This window comes from Bos javanicus, chromosome 19, assembly GCF_032452875.1.
Source record: "Bos javanicus breed banteng chromosome 19, ARS-OSU_banteng_1.0, whole genome shotgun sequence".
Classification (NCBI taxonomy): Eukaryota; Metazoa; Chordata; class Mammalia; order Artiodactyla; family Bovidae; genus Bos; species Bos javanicus.
Genome location: NC_083886.1, coordinates 436,643 through 451,988, shown reverse-complemented (window position 1 = coordinate 451,988; position 15,346 = coordinate 436,643). Strand labels below are relative to the sequence as shown.

The 15,346-nt window shown below is 36.9% G+C and overlaps 1 pseudogene; it reads right to left on the bottom strand.

Annotated features, from left to right (window-relative positions):
• Window positions 1-14,114: 14,114 nt before the first annotated feature.
• LOC133233015 (olfactory receptor 8K1-like) lies at window positions 14,115-15,096 on the bottom strand (annotated as a pseudogene).
• Window positions 15,097-15,346: the final 250 nt, after the last annotated feature.

The window sequence follows — 15,346 nt, the reverse complement described above, 5'->3', positions numbered from 1 at the left end:
AACTGTGGCTGACTTTATTTTTTGAGCTCCAAAATCACTGCAGATGGTGACTGCAGCCATGAAATTAAAAGATGCTTACTCCTTTGATGGAAAGTTATGACCAACCTAGACAGCATATTAAAAAGCAGAGACATTACTTTGCCAACAAAGGTTCGTCTAGTCAAGGCTATGGTTTTTCCAGTAGTCACGTATGGATGTGAGAGTCAGACTGTGAAGAAAGCTGAGCACCAAAGAATTGATGTTTTAGAACTGTGGTGTTCGAGAAGACTCTTGAAAGTTCCTTGGACTGTAAGGAGATCCAGCTAGTCGATCCTACAGAAAATCAGTCCTGGGTGTTCATTGGAAGGACTGATGAGAAACTGAAACTCCAATACTTTGGCAACCTGATGCAAAGAGCTGGCTCATTGGGAAAGACCCTGATACTGGGAAAGATTGAAGGCAGGAGGCGAAGAGGACGACAGAGGATGAGATAGTTGGATGGCATCACCGACTCAATGGACATGAGTTTGGGTAAACTCTGGGAGTTGGTGATGGACAGGGAGGTCTGGTGTGCTGCAGTCCATGGGGTCACAAAGAGTTGGACACGACTGAGTGACTGAATTGAACTGAATTGAAGGAACAGGAAAGACTTATGTGATATTTTCATAGTTAGAACATTGTCCATGACATTTTTCAAATATTAAAATATATGATTAAAATGAAGTGATCAAAGAGATATTATGAACATATTAAGTTTTAGGTACTTATGAGACTTTTATAAAAACATTCAGGCAAGTTAATATTTAAGTATGGGACACATTTGGTGTGATTATTCTTACAGGTACTTAAGACAATGTCAACCTTGATAGGTATACTATATTTTCTTCATTTATTTCAAAATTATTTGTTAAAGGTTGTAAGAAAATTTTCTAATATGTTCCTCAATCAACCTGCATCATTTTACACTGTGGACAACCCTCTATTTTGAGATTCTAGTTTTTGTCCTCAGACACTGAGCTACAGAATATTGTTTCTGTTTTCACCCTGTCTCCACCATACCTCTTTTTTTTTTTTTTTGGTCCTGTAATCTCTATATTTACACTTTTTAATATTTTGTATGCAATTGTCAGTCTCTCTGTTGTCTCCCTTGACAAACATATCAACTATCATCCCAAACAAAAACTTCCAAGTTACATCAGCTTCTTTATTTCTGCTGAACTCTAATGCCTCACTGGTTATATACTGTATCTTAAATTGTAAAGTTACATTTCAAAAAACAACTATTTTAAATCATACACAATCTATTCATCCTTTAATTTTATTATTCAAGGTTCCACATTGAAGTATTTGGCAATTTTTTTTAATACTTTGCCATCCTAAGCACTCCCTCTTTTTCTTTCTTAGGTCTATACTTCCCTGGGTCATTAACACAGTCATTAACTGTTATCCTTAATGGTCGCTGTGTCATGATTCTCGGATTAGCTGGTAGGCAAATGGCAGTATCACAACTTTTTTTTTATTAATTCATGCAATCTAAACTTTGCTTTTTAGAATAATTGAAGTATCTCTAGCTTCATTTTCAATATATTCCACAATCAGGCTGATATTATTTTTCTTGTCTTACTACCTTATGTCAGGATACATTGAAAATTTGAAAATAAAATCAGTAGAATCAGATAATTTAGGTCACAATACATATTTGAATTTTTTTTTCTAGTAAATTGTAAAATTGATAGGTTTTAGTGTAGGTGAATAATAAGGTCAGCTCTAAATTAAAAAAAAAAGATTATTCTTGCTGTTGTAAAGATAATTAATTATGTGATTGGAAAGGATAGAAATTATATAATTGGAAAGGGGTAGGAACTGGGAGGGAGGAGTAAAATTTTAAGAATAAGTTAAGCAGTGTTACAGCATTTCTGGCAGAAGATAATGCACCAAAGTAGGGAATTTAGATTTTATTAGGATCTCTGGCCTTTTGTATCCATGTTCATATTGATTCTTCAAATATATAGATTGGTGAAAGGTACCTTATTATCTGAAAGGAAGATTGCTCATAATTTGCAGCAGTTGCCCCATGATACCAGAAACTTCAAATGAATGTAACCTCGAATGAGGATACAAAACTTGAAATTGTGGTATTGAAAAATGTCATTCCTGATCATACTCTTGGCATTTTCAGTCTTCTTATGAGCAATAATGAGTAACAGAAAGGCTAAAAGAAAGGGGAATTATCTTTAAATTAGCAACAATGCTTATGACTAAGGAAGAATAATTATATATATAATTATTATATATATATATATATTCTCCATTTATTTAGAAAGTTATTTTATTATAAAATTATAAGACCAGGTTTTTTTTTTTTTTTTTTTTTTAAGTAAATTTGTTTCAGATATCTTATTTTGGGTGACTTGAACTAAAAGCATCCCAGTAAATGAACATTCTATTTCTTCCTGGGTTTCAGTTTCTCCTTGAAAAATGTTACAGAAAGCCTTGTCTTATCAAACCAGAAATTTAGGGGTCTGCAGTTCTTAATGTCTTAATCCTGTTTATGCACTGTCTCTTCAAACTGAAGTCTTCTTTTCTGAAAACTTCTTGAGTAAAATGTTGTCAGATTAATTTTATTGTACATAGATAATTTATCTAAATATGTACTATTATAGCATTAGTTACATATTATGTGTGTGTATATATATATATATATATATATATATATGTCTATCTCTATTGTATGAATATATTACCAGAGTTAATGGAAATTTTCTTGAGAAAATTGGTGGTATATCATTGTATCCTCTAAAAGAATCATCATTTAAAGTTTGGGTGATTCTGTACTCAGTTTTCCTGCACAAGTTTTTTTGTGTGTGTGTGTGTATGTGTGTGAAAGATGAATTTTTCACTTTAGTTAGTATTGCAGAAACAAAACTATGATATAAATAATCTCAGTGAGCAAAAATTCATTGTTTCAATAGTGGTATAAGTATACAATATCTAATAATATCAGTTGTAAGTTTGAAATATAAACAGCTGGATAGTTTTTAATAACTTGTTTTCTCCAAAAATGCTATAAATCTTGGAAATAAGCTTTACTTAAGTATTATATTATTTGATCATACATAATGTCTGATGCCTTCCAAAATGAAAGTTAAGTGGTGCACTTTAAGGTGTAGATTTCAATCTTTTGAAGGTCATTATACCAAAGTAAGATAAATATTTTCTACCCACCTCTAAGACACATCTGTTTCAGCCTCTTAGTGAGAATTTCTTGTGGCTGTGTCAGTGACAGTTGGTGGGTCTCTATAACCCTTTGAGAACCTAAGTAAAACCCAGGTGATTCTAATACCCACAAATTATCTTTTGCATCCTTTGGGAAGATGTGATTTGGGATTTGCTCTTTAATAAGATCTCTCCATAGGAATGCAACCAGACATCATTTCAGTCTTCTTCTTCTTTTTTTTTTTTTTTTTGTGGCAGTATGACCTATATTACTGAAGTGAGTTCAAATCCATGACTGCTGGAGTCCAGCCTCGGTGGATCCAGAGAATTCGAAGCAGGGATGGTGTCGGCGAGGATCAGGAAACAATTGGTTAATTAAACATTAATAAAGTATTTGACTGTGTGGATCACAATAAACTGTGGAAAATTCTGAAAGAGATGGGAATACCAGACCACCTGATCTGCCTCTTGAGAAATTTGTATGCCGGTCAGGAAGCAACAGTTAGAACTGGACATGGAACAACAGACTGGTTCCAAATAAGAAAAGGAGTACGTCAAGACTGTATATTGTCAACCTGTTTATTTAACTTATATGCAGAGTACATCATGAGAAACGCTGGACTGGAATAAACACAAGCTGGAATCAAGATTGCCGAGAGAAATATCAATAACCTCAGATATGCAGATGACACCACCCTTATGTCAGAAAGTTAAGAGGAACTAAAAAGCCTCTTGATGAAAGTGAAAGAGGAGAGTGAAACAGTTGGCTTAAAGCTCAACATTCAGAAAATGAAGATCATGGCAACCGGTCCCATTACTTCATGGGAAATAGATGGGGAAACAGTGGAAACAGTGTCAGACTTTATTTTGGGGGGCTCCAAAATCACTGCAGATGGTGATTGCAGCCATGAAATTAAAAGATGCTTACTCCTTGGAAGGAAAGTTATGACCAACCTAGATAGCATATTGAAAAGCAGAGACATTACTTTGCCAACAAAGGTTCGTCTAGTCAAGGCTATGGTTTTTCCTATTGTCATGTATGGATGTGAGAGTTGGACTGTGTAGAAAGCTGAGCGCCGAAGAATTGGTGCTTTTGAACTGTGGTGTTGGAGAAGACTCTTGAGAGTCCCTTGGACTGCAAGGAGATCCAACCAGTCCATTCTGAAGGAGATCAGCCCTGGGATTTCTTTGGAAGGAGTGATGCTAAAGCTGAAACTCCAGTACTTGGGCCGCCTCATGCTAAGAGTTGACTCATTGGAAAAGACTCTGATGCTGGGAGGGATTGGGGGCAAGAGGAGACAGGGACGACAGAGGATGAAATGGCTGGATGGCATCACTGACTCAATGGACGTGAATCTCAGTGAACTCCGGGAGTTGGTGATGGACAGGGAGGCCTGGCATGCTGCAATTCATGGGGTTGCAAAGAGTCGGACACAACTGAGTGACTGATCTGATCTGATCTGATCTGAAGGATATAAAAAGTGGTGAAATAAGGATAACTTAGTGAGGAAATTTGGTGGAGAAAAGAGGCTGAATAACTTGGTTTATGTGGAAAGCTAATAAAATACCAAAGCAAGGAATTTACGTCACCTACGTAGGCCGCAGGTGTCCTCCCGTTCTCCCGAAGGAGAGGAGACACTAAGGCCTCCCTGGTCAGATCTTAGAAGCCCAGGTAAAATTAGTAGGCTTGATGAGCCTCCCAGCGCCGCCGCCTCCCCCCCCCCGCCCCCGCCCAGATGGGAATTCAGCCAGAAGGTGAGAGAAAGAATGACATGGGGAGACCAAGTTTCGGTGAACAAGGCCCACACTTTATTTTCCAAAGTAGTTTTTGTACCTTAAGTTGTGCATAGAGGATAATGGGGGAAGGGGTAGAGTCAGCAGTAAGCCAGGCTTTCTTCCTGCAAACTTATCATATGCAAAATTTAGGTGATTTACATCATCTTCTGGCCTGGAGGCCTATTAACATTTTAAGACCCTTTCCTCAGAAAACTTATTTTTCTCTAAAGGTGATTAATCGGGCGCCACCCTCCAAAAGCATTAGATAAAGTTGCATTCCTATAGGGCAAAGGTGTGGTGGGCTATAACAAGAAAAAGAATTAACTCAAGGGTCCAAGGTTACAAACATTAAAGCTACTACTTACATTCCTATTCACCAATTATATTAATCAATACACTGCCAGGGACACAGTAGGTAAGGGATATGGAAAGTTAGCAGCAAACATTGGCCCAACAAGTGAAAAACCCTTCACCAATACAATTTCTAATCAATCTTTTAACTGCTCAAAAGAATCTGTATTCAGACAGTTTAGAACATCTCATGCCTCTCACGGTTGGGAGGCTCTGAACAATCACGTGTGGCCAGAAGAACCTATTCAGGCAGGCTAGAGGACTTCCAAAGGAGTTTGTAGGTTGAAACACTCTTGTCACACCCAGGAACTTTATTAACTGGAGCTGTAAGTTAACTCTTTTTCATAGAGAGGTGGTGGGGGACAGCCCCCCGTAAAGTCAGAGGTGTAGGTGAGAGCACAAAGCAGTAAAGTAAGCAGACTCTGGTTTTGGGGGTAGATGCTTGAGAATTTTCAGGGGGACTCCTGAGGCTCGATCCCGCCTTTGAGTATGCTGAGCCTCCTTCCTCATGACCTTTGCCATGGGCAGAGTTCCTCACGCTGGCTCCTGGCACATGACATCTGATTAAAGTGTATCTATCAAAGTAACTTCATTGCATTCAGCTACTCATTACTGCAAAAATGCAAACCAAACAGCTAGAATCCAGGGGCCTAACAATGAAATAAAAACAAATTCCATGTACACATTTTGTTTTTATATGATATTCTTTCTGTTTTCTAATTTTACTTCAAAGAATGCAATTTAGCACAGTCGTTATTTCAAGAATGGGATAAATTGAATATTAAAGGTGAGGCTATGTCCTCCAAAAAATCTTCTCTATTAAATATATTATTTTAATCAATTGTTTATAATTATATTTCAGGTGAAAAAAATGTAGAAGATAAATTCTAGATAAGGATCAAACATAGTATTTGAAACTAAAGCCTTTATATAATGTCTATAAATTTCCTATCACACAATTTTTAAATACTAAATATTTTAGATATATATTTTCCTGCATTTAAAGAGTAAGAGAATCAAGTAGAAACAAAAATGCCCTGGAGAAATGATCACCTTTGGGGCTTAAGTTCTCTTTGCAAGAACATTTTTTTTTTAATAATCATATAATTTTCCCCTTTAGGCCTTAGATTTAAAGCTGGAAGTTGGAGTAAATGGCAAAATGTGATTTATATAAAGTATAGATACAGGCACATGGACAAATCATGTATATTTTGAATGAACACAAGAAAAGAGATTCATGTTAAATACATTGAGATGGTTATCTAGTAAGATTTTGTTGTTGTTTAGTTACTAAGTCATGTCCAACTCTTTTGTGACCCAATGGACTGTAACCTGCCATGCTCCTCTGTCAATGAGATTTCCCAAAAAAGAATACTGGAGTGGGTTGCCATTTCCTTCTCTAGGAGATCTTTCCGATCCAGGGCTCAAACTTTTGTCTCCTGTATTACAGGTGGATTCTTTCCAAGTGAGCCACTGGGAAGCCGACTTCGTTGATTAAATAAATAAACATGAAAAATGTATTCATTTGCTTGAGCAGCTGTAACAAAAATACCAAAAACAGGTTTCTTTAAATAAAAGGATGCATGTTGATGTATGGCAAAACCAATACAATATTGTAAAGTAATAAATAAAGAAATATGTGTTCTCAGTTCTGAAGTCTAAAAGCCCATGATCAAGGGGCTTCCCTAGTGGTCCACTGGTTAAGACTTCACACACAGTGGGTGTGGGTTTGATCCATGGTCAGGGAGTTAAGATCCCACATGCCTATGGGCCAAAAAAAGCAAAACATAAAATGGAAGCAATGTTGTAACAAATTCAATAAAGAGTTTAAAAGCAGTCCATATCAAAAAGGGCTTCCCTGATGGCTCAGCAGGCAAATAATCTCTTGCCGATACAGGAAGTACGAGTTCAATCTCTGGGTCAGAAGATTCCTGGAGGAGGAAAATGGCAACCCACTCCAGAATTCTTGCCTAAAACATCCCACGGACAGTGGAGCCTGGAAGACTACAGTCCAAATGGTCACAAAGAGTCAGGCACAACTGAGCAAATAAGCACACATATAAAAAAATCTTAAACTAAATTTTAAAAAGTCTGTGAGTAGGAGGTTAGCAAATTTGATTTCTTCTGGGGCCTCTCTCCTTAGCTTGCATATAGATGGTCCCCTTCTTTCTGTATCTTCATGTGATTGTCACTCGGTTTGGGGTACATCAAAGTGTCTGGTGTCTCTCTATGTGTTTTAGCCTCTTCTTATAAGGACACCTATGATATTGGATTAGGGCTCACTTTAATAACTTGTTTTAACCAATTACTTCTTTAAAAAGCCTTATCTCCACATACACTTAGATTCTGAGATACTGTGAATTGAGGCTTCAACATACAAATTTTGGTAGGACACAATTCTACCCATTACATCTTGGAAGAAAAAATAAATAAATACAAGAGGTTATGCCTGGCCCAATAATGGCAAAATTTCACAATCTGAAAAACATAATTATTCTGAGGCTCCTTCTGTAGAAACCTTGCTTCTTGAAGTCTGTTCTGATGAAGACAATTCAAGGTATTAACTATCATCATGAGAGTATTATCAGTATAGAGAAATACTGCAAACTATGTATATAGTTTGGAAGTTTATGCAATGAGTTATAGATATATATCTAATATACTTTTATATATCATTTGAATCTTTGTCTATATGGATTATATAAAAATTCTAGAAAAGTGTCTAAAAAAGTAAAAATAGTATTGAAAAGGTCATATTGCATTTTAAGGACATTAATATGGTATATTTTAGGCACAGTAAAATATAAAAAATGTGAACCATGTGTGTCTGATCTTGAAAAATGATGACTTGCTACCACTGCTCCCAATAAGAGAATTTCCACCATCCTGAAATGTTCCTCAATGTCTCTTTACAGTGAATTGCTCCACACTCTATCACAAAGCATAGTATTTTTTATGAGCATTTTGCTTTTTATTCTAAATTATTATGCAAATAGGTAAATAATTTACCAACAACACAGTTAGAATGTGGAAGAACCCTATTGAATCTATTTTATAAACAAAAAGCAATAATGTATCATGTTATAAGGACAAAGCTATTTATTACAGCACTTTTTATAGTGGCAAAGAAATAAAAATCTGCAAAAAACTAGGTCCATCAGTGCCGGGGTCCAGCCCCGGTGGATCCAGGGAATTCGAAGCGAGGACGGCATCGGCGAGGATCAGGAAACAACTGCTTAATTAAACTTTAATTAAGGATATAAAGAGTAATGGAATAAGGATAGCTCAGTGAGGAAATTCAGTGGAGAAAAGAGGCTGAATAATTCAGCCAGAAGGTAAGAGAAAGAATGACATGGGGAGACCAAGTTTCGGTGAACAAGGCCCGCACTTTATTTTCCAAAGTAGTTTTTATACCTTAAGTTATGCATAGAGGATAATGGGGGAAGGGGTAGAGTCTTGCAGCAAGCCAGGCTTTCTTCCTGCAAACTTATCATATGCAAAAGCTTAGGTGATTTGCATCATCTTCTGGCCCGGAGGCCTGTTAACATTTTAAGACCTTTTCTTCAGAAAACTTATTTTTCTCTAAAGGTGATTGGTCAGGAGCCACCCTCCAAAAGCATTAGATAAAGTTGCATTCCTACAGAGCAAAGGTGTGGTGGGCTATAACAAGAAAAAGAATTAACTCAAGGGTCCAAGGTTACAAACATTAAAGCTACGACTTACACCAATTATATTAATCAATACACTGCCAGGGACACAGTAGGTAAGGGATATGGAAAGTTAGCAGCAAACATTGGCCCAACAAGTGAAAATCCCTTCACCAATACAATTTCTAATCAATCTTTTAACTACTCAAAAGAATCTGTGTTTAGACAGTTTAGAACATCTCCTGCCTCTCACAGTTGGGAGGCTCTGAACAATCACGTATGGCCGGAAAAACCTATTCAGGCAGGCTAGAGGATTTCCAAAGGAGTTTGTAGGTTAAACACTGTCACACCCAGGAATTATTAACTGGAGCTGTAAGCTAACTCTTTTTTTCCGAGAGAGGTAGTGGGGGACAGCCCCCCGTAAAGTCAGAGGTGTAGGTGAAAGCACAAAGCAGAAAGTAGGCAGACTCTGGTTTTGGGGGTAGATGGGGGACTCCTGAGGCTTGATCCTGCCTTTGCGTATGCCAAGCCTCCTTCCTCATGACCTTTGTCATGGGCAGAGTTCCTCACGCTGGCTACCAGCAGTGATAGAATTCCAGTTGAGCTATTCCAGATCCTGAAAGATGATGCTGTGGAAAGTGCTGCACTCAATATGCAATATGCACTCAATATGCAATATGCCGGCTCCCAGCACATCAGTCAAAGATTAGCCAAATGAAAAGAGACCAATGTATTCTCCACAGTTGCATGCTGTGATAAAGTGTCACAGTCTGAACAAACATAATTATTCTGAGGGTCTTGCTATAGAAATCTTGCTTCTTGAAGTCTGTTCTTCTGAAGTCAATTCAAGGTGTTAATTTAATATTATCATAATAGTATTGTATCATGTATCACTTTACTAATTGCCATGTATCACTGTATTAACTTTCAATAAAAAAATTTAAAAAGAAATTTGTATTAACTAAAAAGGATAATGTGATGCATTCTCAAATTAGGATAGTAAATTGCAGGAAATAGAATGCATCATGGTTTTTTTAAGGCTTTCTTATATGGATGAAACTTAAGATGCTTTTAATATTATTTAACTTCAATAATGGATTGTGAAAAGTAAAGGAAATTATATAATTTGAAGAAAATATGTGACCAAAATTGTCTACAGTACACTATAAAGTGTTACTCTAGAAAATAAAATGTACTCATGACAATAAATATATTTACCGACAGGATCCAAAGGTACTGTAGCAAGTAAAATTGATGTTCTTGGAGAAGACAATATGTGTTTTTTAATTTAATTTGCTATCATTTATTTCATTGATTTATTTTAAGAGGTAAATTTTTCTATCTTTATAATGTTAAAATTAATAAATAAAATTTGTATATATTTCCAGTGTGCAAATATGATATTCTGATATACATGTATAAAGGTAAAACATTATCATAATCACCTAATTAACATCCATTATATCACAGGTATAGTTTTTTATTTTTTCCTTTTATGGTAACACGTTCTTAATAAAGTAAATCACAGTACATTAAAGGAGGGACAAGTAAATAAAATACATGCGTCTAAGATAAAGAGACTCTGATTCATACTTTTATTTAATTCCCCAAAATTTTCAGTTTGAATGCTAGACTGAATCAAAATGACTGGGGTAGTGTTTATAACCTTTTAAAAATCTAAAAATTGTCTATTCAAACAACTAGGGTAACACTAATGTATAAGGAATCTGTTCATTTGCTGAGTGTTAGTCGTTCAGTCATGTCTGACTCTTTTCAACACCATGGACTGTAGCTCGCCAGGCTCCTCTATCCATGGAAATCTCCAAGCAGGAATACTGGAGTGGATAGCCCTTCCCTTCTCCAGGGGATTTTCCCCACCAAGGGATTGAACCCAGTTCTCCCGCATTGCAGGCTAATTCTCTACCATGAGCTACTGGGGAAGCCATGAGTAAATATAAAAGATGAAGCATTTTGTTAGCACAGAGTTCATGCAAAATACCTGATCTGTGTATAAAGCTGATGAAGAAAGCAAATTAACCCTAGAGTGTATCAGATGTCTCTAACCTAGGTTGTCATTGCTATGAATTTTCAAAATATTTATGTCACTTTAGTCAATGACTGTATACACACAATCCTTCAAGCTAGGCTTCAGCAGTACTTGAATCAAGAATGTTCAGATTACAAACTGGGTTTAGAAAAGGCAGAGAAACAAAAGATCAAATTGCCAAGGGAAATTCTGGAAAAAAACACCTATTTCTGCTTCACTGATTAAGTGAAAGCCTTTGACTGTGTGGATCACAAAAAATTGTGGAAAAATTTTAAAGATATGATAATGCCAGACCACTTGACCAGTCTCCTTAGAAACCTGTATGAGAGTTAACAAGCAACAGTTAGAACCTTACATGGAACAACTGATAGGATCACTTTTGGGGAAGAGGTACAACAAGGCTGAATATTGTCATCCTATTTATTTAATGTATATGCAGAGAACATCAAGTGAAATGCCAAGCTGAAATCAAGATTGCTGGGAGAAATAACAACCTCAGATAAGCAGATGACACCACTCTAATGGCAGAAAGCAAAGAAGAACTAAAGAACCTCTTGATGAGGATGAAAGAAGAGAGTGAAAAAGCTGGTTTAAAACTCAACATTCAAAAAATAAAAATCATGGCATCCAGTGCCATCACTTCATGGCAACTAGAAGAAAAAGTAGAAACAGTGACACATTTTCTTTTATTGGGCTCCAAAATCACTGTGGACAGTGGCTTCAGCCATGAAATAAAAAGATGTTTGCTCTTTGGAAGAAAAACTATGACAAACCTAGACAGTGTATTAAAAAGCAAAGACATGACTTTACTGACAAAGGTCCATATAGTTAAAGCTATATGTATGTAGTCATGTATGGTTGTGAGAGTTGGACCATAAAGAAGGCTGAGCACCAAAGAATTGATTCTTTCAAGATTGTGGTGCTGGAAAAGATTTTTGAGTGTCCTTAGGGCTGCAAGGAGATCAAACCAGTCAATCCTAAAGGAAATAAACCCTGAACATTCAGTGGAAGGACTGATGCTGAAGCTGAAGCTCCAATACTTTGGCCAACTGATGTGAAGAGCTGACTCAATGGAAAAGACCCTGATGCTGGGAAAGATTGAAGGCAAAAAGAGTGGAGGGTGGCAGAGGATGTGATGGTAGGATAGCATTACTGACTCAATGGACACGAACTTGGGCAAACTCTGGGAGATAGTGAGGGATAGGGTGATATGGTGTGTTGCAGTCCATGGAGTGGCAAAGATTCAGACACAACTTAGTGGTTGAAAAATAACAACAACAAATAAATGATGAGATAACTCATTTTTCTTGAATCTGCTAATACTAAATAAACTTGTTTATCAGGAGACTAGCATAAACCCAAACTAACTACACTGTGTGACTCTGTAAAGGGAGACTCAGAGTTAGCCAGAAGTCTTCTCATGGTTCTTAATTTGAATATCTTCCCAAATCCCCACTGTATACTTGAGATAGAAAATATTAACTCAATCTGACTGAAAATTTAATTAGAGACATACTTTATTTTATATATATCATATGTTCTTGAAATAACTTGTTCAGGTATAATGATAAACTTATTTACTTTCTTGCCTCTAGTCTAATCTACACATCATTCATGGCTTAATATTCTTTACCTTTAGTACAGTGCCTGCTTTAACATATATATTACTAATTTTTGGTCCATTGTACTCCATTTTGACTAATAAACACATATTAACCTATGCAAGTCTGAATTTGACCAAAAATTTGGTATGATTTGCCTTATTTCTAAATAATATAGGTTCCAATATGATCTTGAAAATCACTTGAGACTTAATCATCTGACTACTATGCCAAAGCCTTTGACTGTGTGGATCACAATAAACTGTGGAAAATTCTGAAAGATATGGGAATACCAGACCACCCGACCTGCCTCTTGAGAAACCTATATGCAGGTAAGGAAGCAACAGTTAGAACTGGACATGGAACAACAGACTGGTTTCAAATAGGAAAAGGAGTACGCCAAGGGTGTATATTGTCACCCTGCTTATTTAACTTATATGCAGAGTACATCATGAGAAATGCTGGGCTGGAAGAAGCTATTCCAGACTATTAAGCTGGAATCAAGATTGCCGGGAGAAATATCAATAGCCTCAGATATGCAGATGCCACTACCCTGATGGGAGAAAGTAAAGAGGAACTAAAAAGCCTCTTGATGAAAGTGAAAGAGGAGAGTGAAAGAGTTGGCCTAAAGCTCAATATTCAGAAAACTAAGATCATGGCATCTGGTCCCATCATTTCATTGAAAATAGATGGGGAAACAGTGGAAACAGTGTCAGACTTAATTTTTTTTTTTTGGGGGGGGGGGCTCCAAAATCACTGCAGATGGTGATTGCAGCCATGAAATTAAAAGATGCTTACTTCTTGAAAGGAAAGTTATGACCAATTTAGATAGCATACTAAAAATCAGAGACATTACTTTGCCAACAAAGGTCTGTCTAGTCAAGGCTATGGTTTTTCCTGTGGTCATGTATGGATTTGAGAGTTGGACTGTGAAGAAAGCTGAACGCCAAAGAATTGGTGCTTTTGAGCTGTGGTGTTGGAGAAGACTCTTGGAGTCCCTTGGACTACAAGGACATCCAACCAGTCCATTCGAAAGGAGATCAGTCCTGGGTGTTCATTGGAAGGACTGATTCTGAAGCTGCAATTCTAATTCTTTGGCCACCTCGTGTGAAGAGTTGACTCATTGGAAAAGACTCTGATGCTGGGAGGGATTGGGGGCAAAAGGAGAAGGGGACAACAGAGGATGAGATGGCTGGATGGCATTATCGACTCTATGGACATGAGTTTGAGTGAACTCTGGGTGTTGGTGATGGACAGGGAGGTCTGGCGTGCTGCGATTCACGGGGTTGCAAAGAGTTGGACACGACTGAGCGACTGAACTGAACTATGCTTATTCAGTTAAAGTGGAGAAGAGTACTGGGATATATGAAAGGAAGCATTTTATCCTGAAAAATACAAAACAATGTGGTAAACATTTTTTATTTTTCATGCTTTCGTTGGACTGACAGAGCATTATACAATGATTTTGGACCCACATTTGCAACTTGTATTAAGATATTAGTTGGGAATTTTGCATTGATTAATGAAAGTTCTCCTCAGAGTGTCTTCTACATCTTTGTTCCTTAGGCCATAGATCAACAGGTTGAGCATAGTGATCACCAAGATGTAAATCACAGAAGCCATTTTATCAACAGCAAATGTATGGCTGGACTTGGCTTGCAGGTACATAAACAATAATGTTCCACAGAACACGACCACTGCTGTCAGATGGGAACTACAGGTGGAGAAGGCTTTTTTTTTTTAATAAATTTATTTATTTTAATTGTGTATCTCCCCTTGGTTGAGATCATTCTGAGAATGGTCACGAGAATGAACATGTATGATACAAGAACAATCAAGAGGGAAAAGAGCAAACTGAAGCCTGAAAAGATCAAGATGATCAATTCTAACTCATGTGTGTCAGAACAAAGCAGAGATATCAGAGGGACAGAGTCACAGTAAAAATAACTGATGACATTAGAGCCACAGAAGGACAATTTAATTACTTTAACAGTGAGAAATAGTGACATGAAAGTGCTGTAGAATTAGGGAGTAAGTACCAGCCCAAAACACACTCTCTGTGCCATGATGACCATGTAGAGAAGAGGTTTGCAGATGGCTACATACTGGTCATAGGCCACTGCTGATAGAATGAAGAGTTCAGTGATAATAAAAATCTCAATGAACGCCAGTTAGGTGGCACACAATTGTAGGAAATCATATTTTTGTGCACCACAAAGTTGACCGTCATTTTTGGGCCAATGACAGTGGAGTAACCAAGATCAGTAATTGACAAATGTCTAAGGAAAAAGTACATAGGAGTATGTAGCTTGGAGTCCAAATGGGTCAGGATAACCACGCCCAGATTGTCTCTCACTGTGACCAAGTAGATGACCGGGAAGATTCCAAAGAGAGGCACCTACTGCTCAGGATTGTCTGTGATCCCTGTGAGGACAAATTCAGTCATCTTGTGCATGTCAGTATGATTGTGTTTCTCCATGGTGTCCATCCTGGTTACCTGGGTATAAAATCAATACTTTATATTTTCAGTGGTATCATCTAGGAGAATTTAATACATGATATGTGAGTCATTTTCTTTATCTAAAATTATAAATACAGATTCATCTTCCCATCAGGTCAAAACTACACCCACCTATATTCACATTTCAATGTAAGTGCCTAAAGATCAGCTTTATAAATTGTTATGTAAGTTCTGATATTAACCTTTTCATTGTTGAGACAATAGATTT